Consider the following 17584-nt stretch of genomic DNA (forward strand, 5'->3'; position numbering starts at 1 on the left):
ACAATATTTATTGGTGAGGGAAGACTAGTTCATTTTGTAAGTATCTTTTGCAAGACACTATTTTAGACGGTTTAGAAAATGAAGAAGGCAAATTTCCTATTCATAGCTGGAGTGTTGGGGGAAAATCTAGGAATAATTATCTATGTACAACACGGTATATAGAATTAAGGGGATTTTTGACAAACTACTAAGGGACCACAGAGAAACAACGAACAGTACCTAAGACAATTATAACAAATAGATAAAATTTTATTTGATATGAGAGATGAGTAAACGTTTATCAGATACAGGATTTGGTTACAGCATTCTGTTTAGAGAGTGCTTAAAGGTAAGCCCATGATGCATTGGATAATTATCCAGATATATCCAGAATGTAGGGTGTGTAGCAGTAGAAACAGACCTCATCTATACTCTAGAATAATTTACCTTATATCATATCTTGTGATCCACAACAGCTATTTGAATAGCCAAATGCTTAATGTCACAAATGCTGCCATTCAATGCTCTTATGGAAAATGCCCGGATCCATTTCCTTTCCAGTGGTCCTGCAATATCTTTTCCACAGACATTACTGTTCTCAGTCCATGTCCAGGCTGGTTCTCCTACTATTGCCACCACAACCAAGAATGCCCATATTCTGCCCTTTGGTTTCAAGTCCTTGATCCCAGATTTGGAATTACATCCCTCCCTTAATTAATTGAGCTTTTTTTTGACCAACTACAAAGAATCTGGCATGTGAGTAAGTGGGAGAAAATCCCTTAAAAATTAAATTTTTCTACTCTAGTCTTTGTAACAGAACATGGGTATATGGCTTTAAGTGAATTTTCCCCAGGTAGTCAGTATTAAAATTAAAATTACTTCTTCAAATTGACTCAAGTAAGTGTCCCCAATAGGGCATGTCCCTTTGATCTCAAGCATGTTTCTTGTATTTCCGGACTTTCTATTCTCATAGTCCAACTGATACATTACTTGCTTTCTCCAAACTTGTTACATATATTGACTGCCAAAGAAGCAAACCTTTAATCAATATTTCTTTTTATTCTTTTGTCCCTACTTAGCTATGTGGTATCATTTACTAGGCACATTCATAACCCTTCTGTCTGTCCTCCTAATGGTATCTTCCTTGGTAGGTAGAGTGACATAATTTGGAATCAAATAGAACAGGACTTCAGTTTTGACCCTGCCATGCACTTTCTCTGTGATTTTGTGCAAATCATTTAACTCTCTGATGCTCAGTTTCCTCACCTGTGGAGATAGTGATTCTGCCTTGCAGTGCTTTTGTGAGGATTTGATAAACATAAAGCTCTTACCACAATGTTGGCCATCGGTAGACACTCAACAGTGTAGCTCCTGTTTTTGAAATTATGATTATTACTACTTGCCTTCTGCTCTACTTTCAAAATATATGCTGTCTTGATTTTTTCCATTAGTAATCTCTTCACAACCTCAATTTAACAATTAATTTGTTAAATCAGTTAAGAAATCAATGTAAAAAATCAATTTTAGCCAAAATTTGCAATCTAGCCTCTCCTCTACATCAGCTAGGATTCTGACAAGAAAATTAAAAGCTACACTGAACATTTTAACAAATGACTTTGATAGAAAGAGCTGTAGGAACATAGGTATGGAGGTTCTGAAAAAATGAAAAGGGACTTTTGGGTAATAACAGTAGAAAGCGGCCGTCACCCCAGGGAAGAGATTGGATTGCTCAGAACCTGGTATCTTGGGGCAGGGGCCCAATGAAACAGGAATTCAGACTTTTGAGGAAGGGTTTTGCCACTACTCCTCTGTTGGAAGGCATGCAGTGAGGCTGGCTCTGAGTCCAAAAGAGGCTGCAGGATGAAGTCAAGTGTTGCCATTGCCTTCACTTTTCCCTCTGGTACCCACCAGTTGACTGAAAGCTAGCAGTCCAAAGAAAAATATGATTGTCAGAGTCCCATCCCCAGACTAACAAAGCATAGTCTAGAGTGGTGGATTTAGAGCTGAGACATAAGAGGTTAATGAATAATATGGTCAAACATTGGTTACGGAACACCCATAATTATCCTTCTATAGATAGCTGAATTTCAGTATAACTGTAGTGATCACACTCAGTTCCTGCCTAGCAGGATGGAACTACCCTATGGCAAATGCAGATACTCTTACCCTCTCTCTCTAAAAAGGAGACACAGAGTCACAAAGTCATGGATCCCCATCGGATTTAGTAAAAACCAATAAGGTGGATCCATAATCACCATGTGCAGTCTGAATTAGAGAAGATGAAAAGTTCATAGGCCAGAGGTGATTTCTTTGAAGGGGATATTTAGGAGTAGAGGGTGCCTTGGGGAATGGTATGGGAACTTTTCCTGTACTCAGACCCAGGTCAGGGGATATAGAGATAGGCCCTCCAGTTCAGACCTGCTTCTTATTACCATCAATGCTGGACTAGAGATTTCTTAGAAGACCTTAATATGTGTAGTGGTAGTCTGAATTCCTTTGTCTGAGTCTTGCAGGCTGGTTGAAACAATCCTGCAATGGCATCCTGAAAAGAGAGGGCTCCCAGTGGACTTCTGTACCTGAAAGCTAACAATTGTGTTTACATTTGTAAATGGTTACATTTAAATGGTCATATAAGCACCTACATATATTTTTGATTTTCCCTTTCCAGCCTCAAAGCCTAAGATATTTACTACTCACCTTTTACGGAAAAAGTTTGCTGACCCCTGGTGGCCCTTTCTGAGAGTGAGTAACAAAGGATAAAGGTCTTCTGACTATCCATCCCACCTCCAAAAGTAAGTAAACCAATAGAACAATTATTCTTCTCTAATAATTAAAATAACAAAATGACCTCTGCAAATGAGCTGCAAATTGATACAAAGTGTTATTAAATATCATACCAAAAAAAAAAAAAGTGAATACAGTCTGATAAAAGAAATTTAGAAACCTTTTTAGAATGATCTGGGTTGGTCTCCAATGCTTTTGTACGGTCTAAAAATCAATAACATGCTTTAAATCAAGTAAATTATCTAGATGATAATATGTTTCTGGCCGAAACCTCTCAACTGACTTACATACGTAGGCTGGGGAAATAACGATTTTGATTGAGTTTTGATAATTTATATGCAAAATAGTTTTTATCTTCAGGGATAGTAAAAGGAAAGGAGATGGTTTTGATTTTGTTTCATATATCAAACACTTTAGGATTTATGTAAAATTGTAAAATGGATCTGATGATGCCTCTAGTTCCTGCACTTGTACTACTGGTAGATTTTTAAGTAAATATCAAAAATAATTACTTGCTCTGGAGAGATATTTAATATGCTGGGACAGCTGATGAATAATGAATCCCATTTCTTCCCTTCTCTCATGCAATATAAAAAGAGTTGTGGCGGGGGGGCGCCTGGATGGCTCAGTTGGTTGAATGACTGGGCTCTTGATTTCGACTCTGGTCATGATCTCATCGTTCCTGGGATTGAGCCCTGTGTCGGGCTCTGTGTTGATAGAGTGGAGCCTGCTTGGGATTCTTTCTCTCTCCGCCCCTCTGCTGCTCATGCCCCCCCCCCCGTCTCTCTCTCTCTCTCTCTCTCTCTCTTTCTCTCTCTTTCTCTCTCTCTCTCAAATGCACACTAAAAAAAAAAAAAAGACGCAAGGAAGTGAAGATTCTGTTTCTAGAAAGATAAACATTAGTCTTAGCTCCTTTTTCAGTCACTGCATATATTTAAAAACAAAAAACTCTTGAGGCTCCCGGGTAGCTCAGTCGATTAAGCCTCTGACTTTGGCTCAGGTCATGATCTCACCCTTTCCGAGTTGGAGTCCCACATCGGGCTCTGTGATGACAGCTCAGAGCCTGGAGTCTGTTTCAGATTCTGTGTCTCCCTCTCTCTCTCTACCCCTCCCCCACTTGCACACTGTCTCTCTCTCAAAAATAAATAAACATTAAAAAATTAAAAACAAAACCAAACCCTTTATTCTCAATGATTTTATGTCATCAATTGTAAAATTGATAATTTGTGGGAGGTAGCTCAACGGTTGGCCAATGAAGGGTTGGTCCACTCTGTTGAGTCTATTGTCAATATCAAATGAAATAATGCACATGAAATTATTTTTTCAAATATATACCACAGCAGCAGGTCAACATTACCTAAGAGGAATAAGAAAATTGGTTCAATTAAAATGATACATTTTTTAAAAAGGTACATATCAGGGTACCTGAGTGGCTCAGTTGGTTAAGCGTCCAACTCTTGGTTTTGGCCCAGGTCATGATCTCATGGTTTGTGGGTTCGAAACTGGCATCAGGCTTCATACTGACTGTGTGGAGCCTGCCAAGTTCTTTCTCTTTCCCTCTATCTTGCCTCTCTCACTCTCCCTCCATTTCAAAATAAATAAATAAACTAAAAAATAAATAAGTGACATGTGTGTCATGGTAAATGTGAAATTAAAAGATTTGATAGAAAGTTTTCACAAAAAAGTATAAAATATTTTATATAGGTAGCATATAAAAAAACCTTTATGGAGGATTAATTTTTTATCCTTCATTTTTCAAACAAAATGCAATTGCAGTTTCTTAAAATGAAATTCAAACTGTGAAAATAAGCCAAAACCTAAAATTTAATTCTGCTCAAAAGTAAATGACTATAATAAAGATGCTTTTATTTCGCACAAAAAGTGTTCGAAATTTTGGGTCAGTAAAATGATGAAAAGCATAGCTGAGCAGCATAATATATTGCATATAAGCTTCATACAATGTGTCCAAAAAAAGTAGAATTACAGTTTGCACAAAATAACAGAATAAAATGTATAAAACAGTGAAGAAATGGGTATCTCGGTTCAATCCTGATGGGTATCTTTTAGATAAAATAAAAATAAATGTCTCAAAGCATACGTTTTTATTTATCTTGAAATATTTATTTATCTTTAATTTGAATATTATATTTTAAATAAATATAATATGCCGCTACACATTTGGAAGAAAATCTAAGAGCTTTAGGGAAGGAAATCAAGTAGCTTCAAGGTTACTGTTATTAGGGGCTACAGGAGACTATACAGGTGTCAAACAGAAGACAAAGACAGCAAGCCATACTTCATTCTTTAACCATGTGTTGACAAGGATATAGACTTACAGATATCATTTGGGTATGGACTTTTAGAGCATCCTGAGGCAACATGGGGAGGGTAGGTGGCAGGGAAGATGTACCACTTTAAGGAAATAACAAGTGAAGAGAATGAGAAATGATTGAAATATGGTGTGTTTTTTTTTTTTTTTTTTTTTATCGTGGAAGTCTGCAAATTCAAGTTTGTGTATTTGAGAACTTCAGATTACTATAGTCCTATTGTGTCTCCCACTGGCTACTTTGCCGTTTCAGTGTAAATAAATCAGGATTTGCAATACTTTGCCTCTGTTATCACTGCAAATTAATTCCTAGATGAGATTAGGGAACTCACAGTCCTCAGAGGCACCAGGGAAGCCTGAAGCACCTGGGAAGGGGAAAGGTGAAGGAGAGTCGAGAATTATTGACCAATCTCTTATGTAACATTTTTGAAATCATATAAATTTTAGCTTTGTATTTTGATCATAGCACGTGCTAATGCAAAATCTTACACACATAGGAAAACAAACAGCTCCTAAATGTCACATTGCTAATTTTACTAGATGAAGAAAGTCTTGTGTTAGAACATTAGACTTTAACTCTTAGTCATGACTTTGTGTTGAACAATTTTCTTTGTAAGCTAGTGACGTCATGTTTGGAAAGGTTTCTTCTCTTATCTAGAGCAATAAGTAAATGACTGTAAATCCATATTTCAAGTTTAATTTTGTCTAGACATAAAATTTCTTCAGCATTTACAAGTTCTATAGATTTCCACTTGGGGACAAAGAGATACAGCTTTTGTTATTCTGCATATCAGCTAGCCAGAAACTCTTTTTTGAACTTTGGGAAGTTCACATAATTATCTACTTCCAGCATCTAACACAATGGAGCAGTGTGCCAAAAACCTTGTTATTTTTCAGTGTCTGATAGTTTCAGAAGAGACATGATTCAGTGACTTACCTTGAAATTAAGAATTTATAAAATATCTACTAAGAAAATGAATCTATGAATGAATCCCTATCTGTTGTTTTGAGTGTAGACTCTCCTTTCCTCTTTTTACCATAACATATCTGATCAAAGTTTAATGATATGGTTTTTTTTCGTGGTGAGGAAAAAAAAATAATGAAGACAAGATTTTGTGTAGGCCCTGCTTCCAATAAAGTCGAATCCATTCTAAGCAGGGGATAAATTTCTTTCAGGAATGTTGGCAGTCTTTGGTACCAAAGCATGGAATAGAGAAATAATGACGTATGAATCATTCTTCACCAACGCAGAGAAGCCAGATGTTGTCAAAAGAGCTTTATCTTCACAGAGAACTGGGATATTTTTTCCAGTTAAATTTGGCTGCTAAAACACACAAACAAAAAATTATAATTTCAAAGAAGTTGACAGTCCTTGAAATTTCAAAAAGGAGTTCTTAAAATAGGGAGGCTTTTGTGACATCATCAGCACATAATGCACTAAGCCAGGAAGTGGCTAGAAGGAGAGAAATCAGTAATTCCAAGTTACTGCCCACTGCAGGAGAGTGGCAGGGTCGATAGCTTCCTTGATACTTTGCTTCCATGCTGTGGATGAAACTTCGGAGGTATTTAAGCTGATGACATTATAATACAAGCTGTACCTTTTTTTCCTCTGCTCAAAGCTACAAACAGTTCAACCTTTCCTGGGATACATAAATCAGCATTGGCTGTTATTTCTTTTGTTTAATGATAGGATAAGCAATGTAATAGGACACTGCTGGGTGAATGCTTTTGTTTTTGGATAAATCAAGGAGTAAAGTTCCAGGCTGTTTAATGTGAGCTTTCTTCCTGTTCAGAATTTCATGGTATCTAATGCAGAGATGTGAAATTGTTCTTCATTTCCTTTATGCTTCATTGGCAAGGAACTTGACATTCAAAAAGTAGTTATAAAAATAAGGAAAATGGAAAAGGAAGGAACAACCAAGGAACTATAAAATGTTTATTATTTGAAGGAAATAGATTAATTGTTGTATTAAATACAAATGGTCTGAAGTCCTCTAGTGAAAGGCAGAGACTGACAGCTTGGGTTGAAAAAGAAAACACCTATGTGTTGCATACAAGAAATACACTTAGACAAAACAAACAAACAAAGTAAATGACCAAAAAAAATCTCTTAAAAGAAGCAATGAAGTCTCTGTGCCCTTTTAAGTTTATTGATTAAAGAAAAGCTGATAATACACAAGCTTCGTCCTACTTTTTTCTTCTGCAGTTGTATTTATTTTTATTGTCATTTACTTGATGTTTTCTAACTAAAGCTAAGTACAATGTCAAGCTATTTTTAAAAATGAATTCCCAGGAAGCAGAAATTCTTAAGTAGTAGAAATTGGTGAAAATAATGATTGCATATTATTACCATATATATGGCCACACATTTGTTTGGAGTAAAACAATAATTTTTTATAACATAATTTTACACAGATTTTAGAGTCACTTTTCTTAAAGCAGCAGAAAAAAGTTTAAGAAAAAAATGTTTATGATCACTTTTTGAATGACCTCCATGAGACCCATCATTTCCTGTTGTACTTGCTGATATTTTAATTATCTTTTTATGCATACTTTCACATGGCATGCTTTTAATAGTAGGTGCTAGAAAGCTTTTGAATGAGTGGACTGTAGTGGAATCTTATTTTAAGTTGGGATGTTTTGTTTCCTTAGCATGGGAAAATTGCTTTGTCCTTAGTATGGAGTAAGAATTCAACATATAATTTTTATTGATTAATTTGATTCAAACACGAAAAGCCAATTCACTGAACTTTGCTAAGAATCTAATTTTCTATATATTTTTGGAAACATGAAATATCGCCAATAATATTGGAAGCTTTCTAACAATAAATATTTTGATGTACTTTTCATCTTTCAGTATAGTTGCAAAAATAATACACAGAATTCTCATATAATTTTACCCAGTTTGTCCTTGTGTTAACGTCTTATTATAATCATAGAAAATTTATCAAAACTGGGAAATTAATCCTGGCACAATACTATTTTTTTATTAATTTAATTTAATTTTTTAAAATTTACATCCAAATTAGTTAGCATATAGTGCAACAATGATTTCAGGAGTATATTCCTTAATGTCCCTTACCCATTTAGCCTGCCCCCCTTCCCACAACCCCTCCAGTAACCCTCTGCTTGTTCTCCATATTTAAGAGTCTCTTATGTTTGGTTCCCCTCCCTGTTTTTATATTATTTTTGTTTCCCTTCCCTTAGGTTCATCTGTTTTGTCTCTTAAAGTCCTCATATGAGTGAAGTCATATGATTTTTGTCTTTCTCTGACTAATTTCACTTAGCATAATACCCTCCAGTTCCATCCACGTAGTTGCAAATGGCTAGATTTCATTCTTTTTGATTGACAAGTAATACTCCATTGTATATATATACCACATCTTCTTCATCTGTTCATCCATCGATGGACATTTGGGCTCTTGCCATATTTTGGCTATTGTTGATACTGCTGCTATAAACATTGGGGTACATGTGTCCCTTTGAAAAAGCATACCTGTATCCCTTGGATAAATACCTAGTGGTGCAATTTCTGGGTTGTAGGGTAGTTCTATTTTTAGTGTTTTGAGGAACCTCCATACTGTTTCCCAGAGTGGCTGCACCAGCTTGCATTGCCACCAACAGTGCAAAAGAGATCCTCTTTCTCCGCATCCTCGCCAACATCTGTTGTGCCTGAGTTGTTAATGTTAGCCATTCTGACAGGTGTAAGGTGGTATCTCATTGTGGTTTTGATTTGTATTTCCCTGATGATAAGTGATGTTGAGCATTTTTTCATGTGTCGGTTGGCCATCTGGATGTCTTCTTTGGAGAAGTGTCTATTCATGTCTTTTGCCCATTTATTCACTGGATTATTTTTTTTTGGGTGTTGACTCTGATAAGTTCTTTATTGATTTTGGATCCTAACCCTTTATCTGCTATGTCATTCGCAAATATCTTCTCCCATTCTGTCAGTTGCCTTTTAGTTTTGCTGATTATTTCCTTCACTGTGCAGAAGATTTTTATTTTGATGAGGTCCCAGTAGTTCATTTTTGCTTTTGTTTCCCTTACCTCTGGAGATGTGTTGAGTAAGAAGTTGCTGCGACCAAGATCAAAGAGGTTTTTGCCTGCTTTCTCCTCGAGGATTTTGATGGCTTCCTGTCTTACATTGAGATCTTTCATCCATTTTGAGTTTATTTTTGTGTATGGTGTAAGAAAGTAGTCTAGGTTCATCATTCTGCATGTCGCTGTCCAGTTTTCCCAGCACCACTTGCTGAAGAGACTGTCTTTATTCCATTGGATATTCTTTCCTGCTTTGTCAAAGATTAGTTGGCCATACGTTTGTGGGTCCATTTCTGAGTTCTGTATTATGTTCTATTGATTTGAGTGTCTGTTCTTGTGCTGGTACCATACTGTCTTGATGATTACAGCTTTGTAGTATAGCTTGAAGTCTAGGATTGTGATGCCTCCTGCTTTGGTTTTCTTTTTCAAGATTGCTTTGGCTATCCGGGGTCTTTTCTAGTTCCATAAAAATTTTAGGATTATTTGTTCTAGCCCTGTGAAGAATGCTGGTATTACTTTGATAGGGATTGCATTGCATATGTAGATTGTTTTGGGCAATATCGACATTTTAACAATATTTGTTCTTTCTATCCAGGAGCATGGAATCTTTTTCCATTTTTTTTTTTTTTGTGTCTTCAATTTCTTTCATCAGCTTTCTATAGTTTTCAGTGTATAGATTTTTCACCTCTTTGGTTAGATTTATTCGTAGGTATTTTATGGTTTTGGTGCAATTGTAAATGGGATCGATTCCTTGATTTCTCTTTCTCTTGCTTCATTGTTGGCGTATAGGAATGCAACCAATTTCTGTGTGTTGATTTTATATCCTGAAATTTTGCTGAATTCATAGATCAGTTCTAGCAGTTTTTTGGTGGAATCTTTAGGGTTTTCCATATAGAGTATCATGTCATCTGCGAAGAGTGAAAGTTTGACTCCCTCCGGGATGATTTGGATGCCTTTTATTTCTTTGTGTTGTTTGACTGCAGAGGCTAAAACTTCGAATGTTTATAATGAATAATAGTGGTGAGAGTGGACATCCCTGTCTTATTTCTGACCTTAGGGGGAAAGCTCTCAGTTTTTCCCCATTGAGGATGATGTTAGCATCGGGTTGTTCAAATATGGCTTTTATGATCTCGAGGTATGATCCTTCTGTCCCTACTTTCTTGAGGGTTTTTATCAAGAAAGGATGCTGTATTTTGTCAAATGCTTTCTCTGCATCTATTAAGAGGATCATATGGTTCTTGTTCTTTCTTTTATTGATGTGATGAATCATATTAATTGTTTTGTGGACATTGAACCAGTCCTGCATCCCAGGTATAAGTCCTGCTTGGTCATGGTGAATAATTTTTTTTAATGTATTGTTGGATCCAGTTGGCTAATATCTTGTTGAGGATTCTTGCATCCACATTCATCAGGGAAATTGGTTTATAGGTCTCCTTTTTAGTGGGGCTCTATCTGGTTTTGGAATCAAGGAAATGCTAGCTTCACAGAAAGTTTGGAATTTTGCTTCCATTTCTATTTTTTGGAAAAGCTTCAAGAGAATAGGTGTTAACTCTTAAATGTTTGGTAGAATTCCCCTGGAAAGCTATCTGGCCCTGGACTCTTGTTTTTTGGCAGATTTTTGATTACTAATTCGATTTCCTTACTGCTTATGGGTCTGTTTAAATTGTCTATTTCTTCCTGTGTCAGTTTTGGTAGTGTATATGTTTGTAGGAATTTGTCCATTTCTTCCAGATTGCCCATTTTATTGGCATATAATTGCTCATAGTATTCTCTTATTATTTGTATTTCTGCTGTGTTGGTTGTAAACTCTCCTCTCATTCTTGATTTTATTTATTTGTGTCCTTTCCTTTCTCCTTTTGATGAAACTGGCTAGTGGTTTGTCAGTTTTGTTAATTCTTTCAAAGAACCAGCCTCTGGTTTCATTGATTTCTTTTTTGTTTGTTTGTTTGTTTGTTTTGTTTCGTTTTTTTGTTTTTTTGTTTTGATAGCATTAATTGCTGCTCTGATCTTTATTATTTCCTGTCTTCTGCTGGTTTTGGGTTTTATTTGCTGTTCTTTTTCCAGCTCCTTAAGGCGTAAGGTTAGGTTGTGTATCTCAGATCTTTCTTCCTTATTTAGGAAGGCCTGGATTGCTATATACTTTCCTCTTATGACCGCCTTCACTGTGTCCCAGAGGTTTTGGGTTGTGTTATCATTTTCATTGGCTTCCATATACTTTTTAATATCCTCTTTAACTTCTTGGTTACCCCATTCATTGTTTAGTAGGATGTTCTTCGGCCTCCAAGTATTTGTTACATTTCCAAATTTTTTCTTATGGTTGATTTCGAGTTTCATAGTGTTGTGGTCTGAAAATATGCATGGTATGATCTCAGTCTTTTTGTAATTGCTGAGGGCTGATTTATGTCCCATTATGTGGTCTATTCTGGAGAACATTCCATGTGCACTGGAGAAGAATGTATATTCCGCTGCTTTAGGATGAAATGTTCTGAATATATCTGTTAAGTCCATCTGGTCCAGTGTGTCATTCAAAGCCATTGTTTCCTTGTTGATTTTTTGTTTAGATGATCTGTCCATTGCTGTGAGTGGGGTGTTGAAGTCTCCTACTATTATGGTATTACTATTGATGGCTTTCTTTATGTTTGTGATTAATTGATTTATATATTTGGGTTCTTCCCCATTTGGCACATAAATGTTTACAATTGTTAGGTCTTCTTGGTGGGTAGACCCCTTAATTATGATATAATGTCCTTCTTTATCTCTTGATACAGTCTTTATTTTAAAGTCTAGATTGTCTGATGTAAGTGTGGCTACTCTGGCTTTCTTTTGTTGACCATTAGCATAATGGTTCTCCATCCCCTTAGTTTCAATATGAAGGTGTCTTTAGGTCTAAAGTGGGTCTCTTGTAAACAGCGTGTAGATGGATCTTGTTTTCCTATCCATTGTGTTACCCTATGTCTTTTGATTGGAGCATTAAGTCCATTGACGTTTAGAGTGAGTATCAAAAGATATTAATTTATTGCCATTATGTTGCTTGTAGAGTTGGAGTTTCTGATGTTGTTCTTGGTCCTTTCTATTCTTTGTTGCCTTTGGTATTTATTTATTTATTCATTCATTCATTCATTCATTCATTCATTCATTCATTCATTCATTCATCTTTTCTCCCCTCAGAGAGTCTCCGTTAATCCTGGCACAATACTATTAACTAAAGTCCAGAACTTATTTAGATTTCACTCATCTTTCCCCTGATGTTCCTTTTCTGTATCAGGATCAGTTCAGGATCTGCATTTTATTGCTGTATCTCATCAGTCTGTTCCAATATATGACAGTTCCTCACTTTTTCTGTCTTTCATGACCTTGACACTTTTGAAGAATACTTGTAAGTTATTTTGTAGAATGTTTTTCAATTTAGATATTTTCTCATAGTTTGATTAAGTTTTGTATTATTAGGATTTTATGGAGGTGAGGTGTCTCAGTGTTTTATACCAGAAGGCATATGGTGTTGGAATATCTTTATGCTTATGATGCTACATTTCATCCTTTTGGCTAAGGTGGTGTCTACCAAGAGCCTATGCCATAAACTTATCAATTTTCTCTTTGGAATTACTAAATATATTGGGAGAGGTATTTGGCAACTATACAAATATTTTTTTTCTGGCTAAACTCTTGCCTACCCATTTTAGCATTTTCAGTGTTTATTGTTTTTGACAGTTATTCTGTGGATATTATTATTCTAATGGATATTTTTGGGATATCTGTGTCCCTTATTCCTTCTATGTTTATTAATTGAAATTCTTCTGTAGGGAAGGATTACCAATTGTTTTCCCTTTATTTGTCAGTTATTTGTATATATCAATATGGACTCATTCCTAAAAGTATGTCTTTGAGTTATATTTAATACCATATTTATTTAGTTGCTAAGTTGAAACTTTTGTTGCTAAGTTTGAAACACATTGTGGTGAATTCTTTCAGATTGGTTTTTATGCCCCTTTCTTCCTTTCTTTTTTTCATTTTAGAAATTTCTGATTTCCTAGTAAGATGTCCCAGGACCTGAGATCAACCAATTTCTCATTAGCTCTGATTCCCTTTTTTCGGAAAATGGTATTTAGAAACCAAGATCTAGTTGCAAGATCTGATTTAAAACTTAGAATGTTTTTTTTTTTAATTTAAAATTTAATTTAATTTTTTTTTAGAGAGAGAGAGCATACAAGACAGGGAGAGGGGCAGAGAGAGAATATTAAGCAAGTTCCATGGTAGTGTGGAGCCCCACAACCCTGAGTTCATGACCCTGAACCGAATTGGAAGCTCAACCGACTGAGCTACCCAGGCATCCTACTTTAAACTTTTAAAATTTATTTTATTGAGGTAAAGTTTATATACACTAAGATAATCCCATTTTAAATATGCTGTTCAATGAGTTTTGACAAATATTTATACTTTTTTAACCACTACTCAAATCTATATTTAGAACGTTTCCATTATTGCCTTCAAAAACACTTCTCCCCCCTCAAGATCAATTTCCCTACTCATAGCAAGTCCCTAGACAACTGTTTGCTTTCTGTCACTGTTGATTAGTTTGTATTTTCGAGACATTCATATACATAGAATAATACAGTATGTATTCTTTTGCATCTAGATTCTTTTAGCTCAATGGCTTTAGAATTTATTGTGTTAGAAGCATGTATTACTAATTTTTTTTTTTATTGTTGGGAGGTGTTCCATTGCAAGAGCAGTCCACAGTTTGCTTATTCATATACCTATCAATGCACATTGAGATTGTTCTTTATTGCAAGTAAAGATACTATGAATATTAGTGTACAAGTCTTAGTGTGGAGATAATTTTAGTTTTCTTTGATAAATTTTAGGGGTGAAATTTCTGGGTCATATGATAGGTATTTGTTTAACCCTTTAAAAAAACTTTAAAAATATTTTCCAGCATGGTTGTGGCATTTTATAATCCAACCAGAAAAATATGACAGTTATGAAAAAAAGATTGTTTTTATAAAAAATTCAATCACATTTTATCATGCAGGTAAGCTAACTTTTGGTGTTTTATAAAGAACAATAAACAAGTATTAGATTGCTTATTTATTACAATGTCTTATTGTTTGCTGTACTATATTCAGAAAATTTAATATCGATGCACGATGAGAGTGATTAATGAGGGTTGCTTTATATTTATTGTTGTTGTTTTAACAGACTCACATTCATATTCAGGCTTTTCTATCTTCACTGGAAATTAAGGTGTTATATCCTGACGCCATGGTTAAGAATATGGACAAAGCACAGAAAATAGAATTAACTATCTGATACACTTGTAGTAGTATCTGAAGTAGTATCTGATACTAACAAAGAGCATCTGATTTTTTACTTTAAGAAACCTCTCATCAATATTTCTGTTTTTTCTTTTATATACAGTAGAACTATCAATTTGTGGCGGTGGGGGGTGGGTTCTATGGGCTTTGACAAAGACATTGAGCTACATCTCCTCCGTCACAGCCATGCTGCAGAACAATTCCATCACCCCCAGATTTCCCCGTGTCCTTTGTAGTCAACTCCCCTTCCCACTCCCAGTTCCTGGTGATCCCTGTTCTGTTTTACAAAACCCATAGTTTTGTCTTGTCTATATTTCTTATCCATGATATTCCTTCTATATCCATATAAAATTATTTACATAAGCATTGGTAAATATTTTGTTTCTTAGGCTTTTGTTCTGAAGCTTTTAAAAATCATGATTTCTTAATATTCAAATTTCACTGGAATCATTTAAATGTAGAGTTCTCTGTATTTTTCATTTTATGACCTGTTGACCTTTACTGCTTGTAGGTACCAATGTGCTACAAAGTATTTATTGAATGCTATTAAACATACCCATAGAAGCTTGACTCATCATATTTGTGAACCAGAACTGAAACGTGCTTCTTCGACTACTGAGGTCCAGATGCTCTGATTGTTTTCAGAATGACCCAAATAGATTTGAATTTACTTCCTACTTTAAAAAATACGATAAATTAGGGGTTAGTCAAAATAAATATGCTGAATAGTTCTGGATTTTCAAAATATGTCTCTGGGGCATTTCAAAATAAATCTGTAATTCTGATGGTAGAGAAGAACCAGATCTATAAGAAATGGTAACTTTCTTTAGTGAGATTATTTTAGATGATATCAAACTGGTTGAAAATTTCCTTGTGGAAGACACTTTGAAGATTGTGTGTAAACAAACAAACAACAACAACAAAAAAAAACACTGTCCAAATGTTAGTTACTAGAATTGAGGCATCCACTATGTTTAATCAATCTGATTGTATATATTGCATTTAATATAACAGGTAGTATTTTAAAATATAGACTGATTTCAAGTTTATCAGTTCACAACTGATTTTTGAATTTAATTTAATGTGAGGCTTAGCCCACTATAACTCACATATACTTAAGATTCTCTTCTAGGTAATTTGACACTAATTTGAGCTCATAATTTCCTTCTTTATAATAATAGAAAGCATTGCATGTTCAGGAGTCAATTTTTTTCTGTTTTTGTAAACATATTAGGAAATTCTTTAATTTTTTAAATTAATTTGTTAATCTTTATTTATTTTTGAGAGACAGAGCACAAGTGGGGGGGGGGCAGAGAGAGAGAGAGAAGGAGACACAGAATCCAAAGCAGGCTCCAGGCTCTGAGCTGTCAGCACAGAGCCTGACCACGGGGCTCAAACCCACAAACCCTGAGATCATGACCTGAGCTGAAGTTGGACGCTTAATCAACTGAGCCACCCAGGCACTCCCATGTTAGGAAATTCTTAAACGTGTGTGTGCTGAGATGTTATCTTGTTAAAATAAGATAGCATATTTTTTTTGGAAAGAATAAATGGAAGAAAAAGAAAGTCATGCTTAGATTCTCTACATATTATCCTTTTGAAATAATTTAAACAAAATTTCTGAACTGTAGGATTACAACAGAAGTCAGTGTCAGTGTATAGATTTGAATTTTTATATTTAGTTTGAGAATCCTGGCATCCTCTGATTCAAAATACCAATTACTGGAAACTTGAGAAAACAAGTGTGTTTGTTTGTTTTCTGGAAAGGGAAGTTTTTCAGATATTTCAAGAGAGATATACAAAAGATAATCTAGTTTTGAAATACACAGATGTATGAGACTATAAAATCAGTTTGCTGCCCTAGTATTTATAATGAAGTATGAACAAGAGTCAGATTTTTGATTCCTTGCTGAACTGATAGAATTACTAATGCAATTGTACAAAAACCAGTTTCTGAGAGAGCAGGAAAGGAAAATAACAGCTGAAGAACAATTGATTCAGTGATTGTTTAGAGAGGTGGCCTACATTTTTTTTTTCCCATCTGTAGCCTCCACTTCTCATGGGCAATACAGTTCTATTGAATCTGTAAGTGTTGCATGAAAAAGAAGAAATGAGTTGGAGACTTGGCTGGGAATTGTTAAGATATTAATGCCAGTCAAATCTTCTTATCTTGACAAATTTTTCTTTTGTCAGTTTTTGTTTTAAACATGCTAATACCCTGTGTACCGGGAAACATCACTTTGTGTGTTTAAAAATAAAAGTTATTTTCATATCTAAATATTCTATTATCTCATTCCATTTCTACATCTGTATATTAATTGTTTGTTGATAAATACTAATATATAACAATAATTTTTCTCAAATTTCTATTTCTTCGTTTCCTTTGGTTCCTTTATAAATCCAGTATTGCACAAGACTTAGCTCAAATTCAAATTCCTGATGCTCTCTTTGCTAACCTTAGTCTGAACTGATAATTCCCTTCTGTAATTTCTTACCAGTATTTATCTGTACATTTCAAATGACATCTTTCCTACAGTTCTGAATGGTAAGTATTTTGTTGTTCAACCCCTATCATATTCCATGTTGTCTTAATGATGGATCATGTCTATATCTCAGTGATATCTGGCACAGTGCCTTGGCATGGTAAATGCTCTGTATATATTACCTGGTTTCATTTATCATTTTCTTGAGCATACGTCTCTGTGAGTTTCATAATGATATATTTAGTTGCTCGTTTCATTGGGTATTTACTTTGAAAATATTATAGATGTCTATGATTTAAAAATAACATCCCACTTATAGTTCTCTAAACTACTTTAGTGAAGAAAAAGTATTTTGCTATGGTAGTATTTATCTTCCTGTTAATAAATTTGGATGAACTAATTACCTGTCTACTTTTCTGTAGGACATTATATTTCTTGTAGTATGAAAATGACTACTCCATCTTTTTTTTCATATCTAGAAAACTTCTAGATGCTTGGGACAGTTAGAGGAGGGTTAGCATTAATTAAATTGTGGGTAAGTTTTCTGTCCAAAAGATTATGGACACTATGGGTTATACTAAAAGCATTCTTGATATCTAGCATAATTAAACTTACTATAGAGATTATAAAAGTATCTATAAAATGAAAGGGCAATTGAAATG

At 34.8% G+C, this 17584-nt stretch overlaps 1 long non-coding RNA gene across 1 annotated transcript in view; it reads left to right on the forward strand.

Moving 5' to 3' along the window:
* Positions 1 to 6576: 6576 nt before the first annotated feature.
* Positions 6577 to 17584, forward strand: part of LOC122230646 — a 42324-nt gene continuing 31316 nt past the window's right edge. The window contains exon 1 of the long non-coding RNA XR_006207666.1: positions 6577 to 6651. This is a non-coding gene — a long non-coding RNA (uncharacterized LOC122230646). The remainder of the gene's footprint in view (positions 6652 to 17584) is intronic.

This window comes from Panthera tigris, chromosome C2 (genome assembly GCF_018350195.1).
Source record: "Panthera tigris isolate Pti1 chromosome C2, P.tigris_Pti1_mat1.1, whole genome shotgun sequence".
Classification (NCBI taxonomy): Eukaryota; Metazoa; Chordata; class Mammalia; order Carnivora; family Felidae; genus Panthera; species Panthera tigris.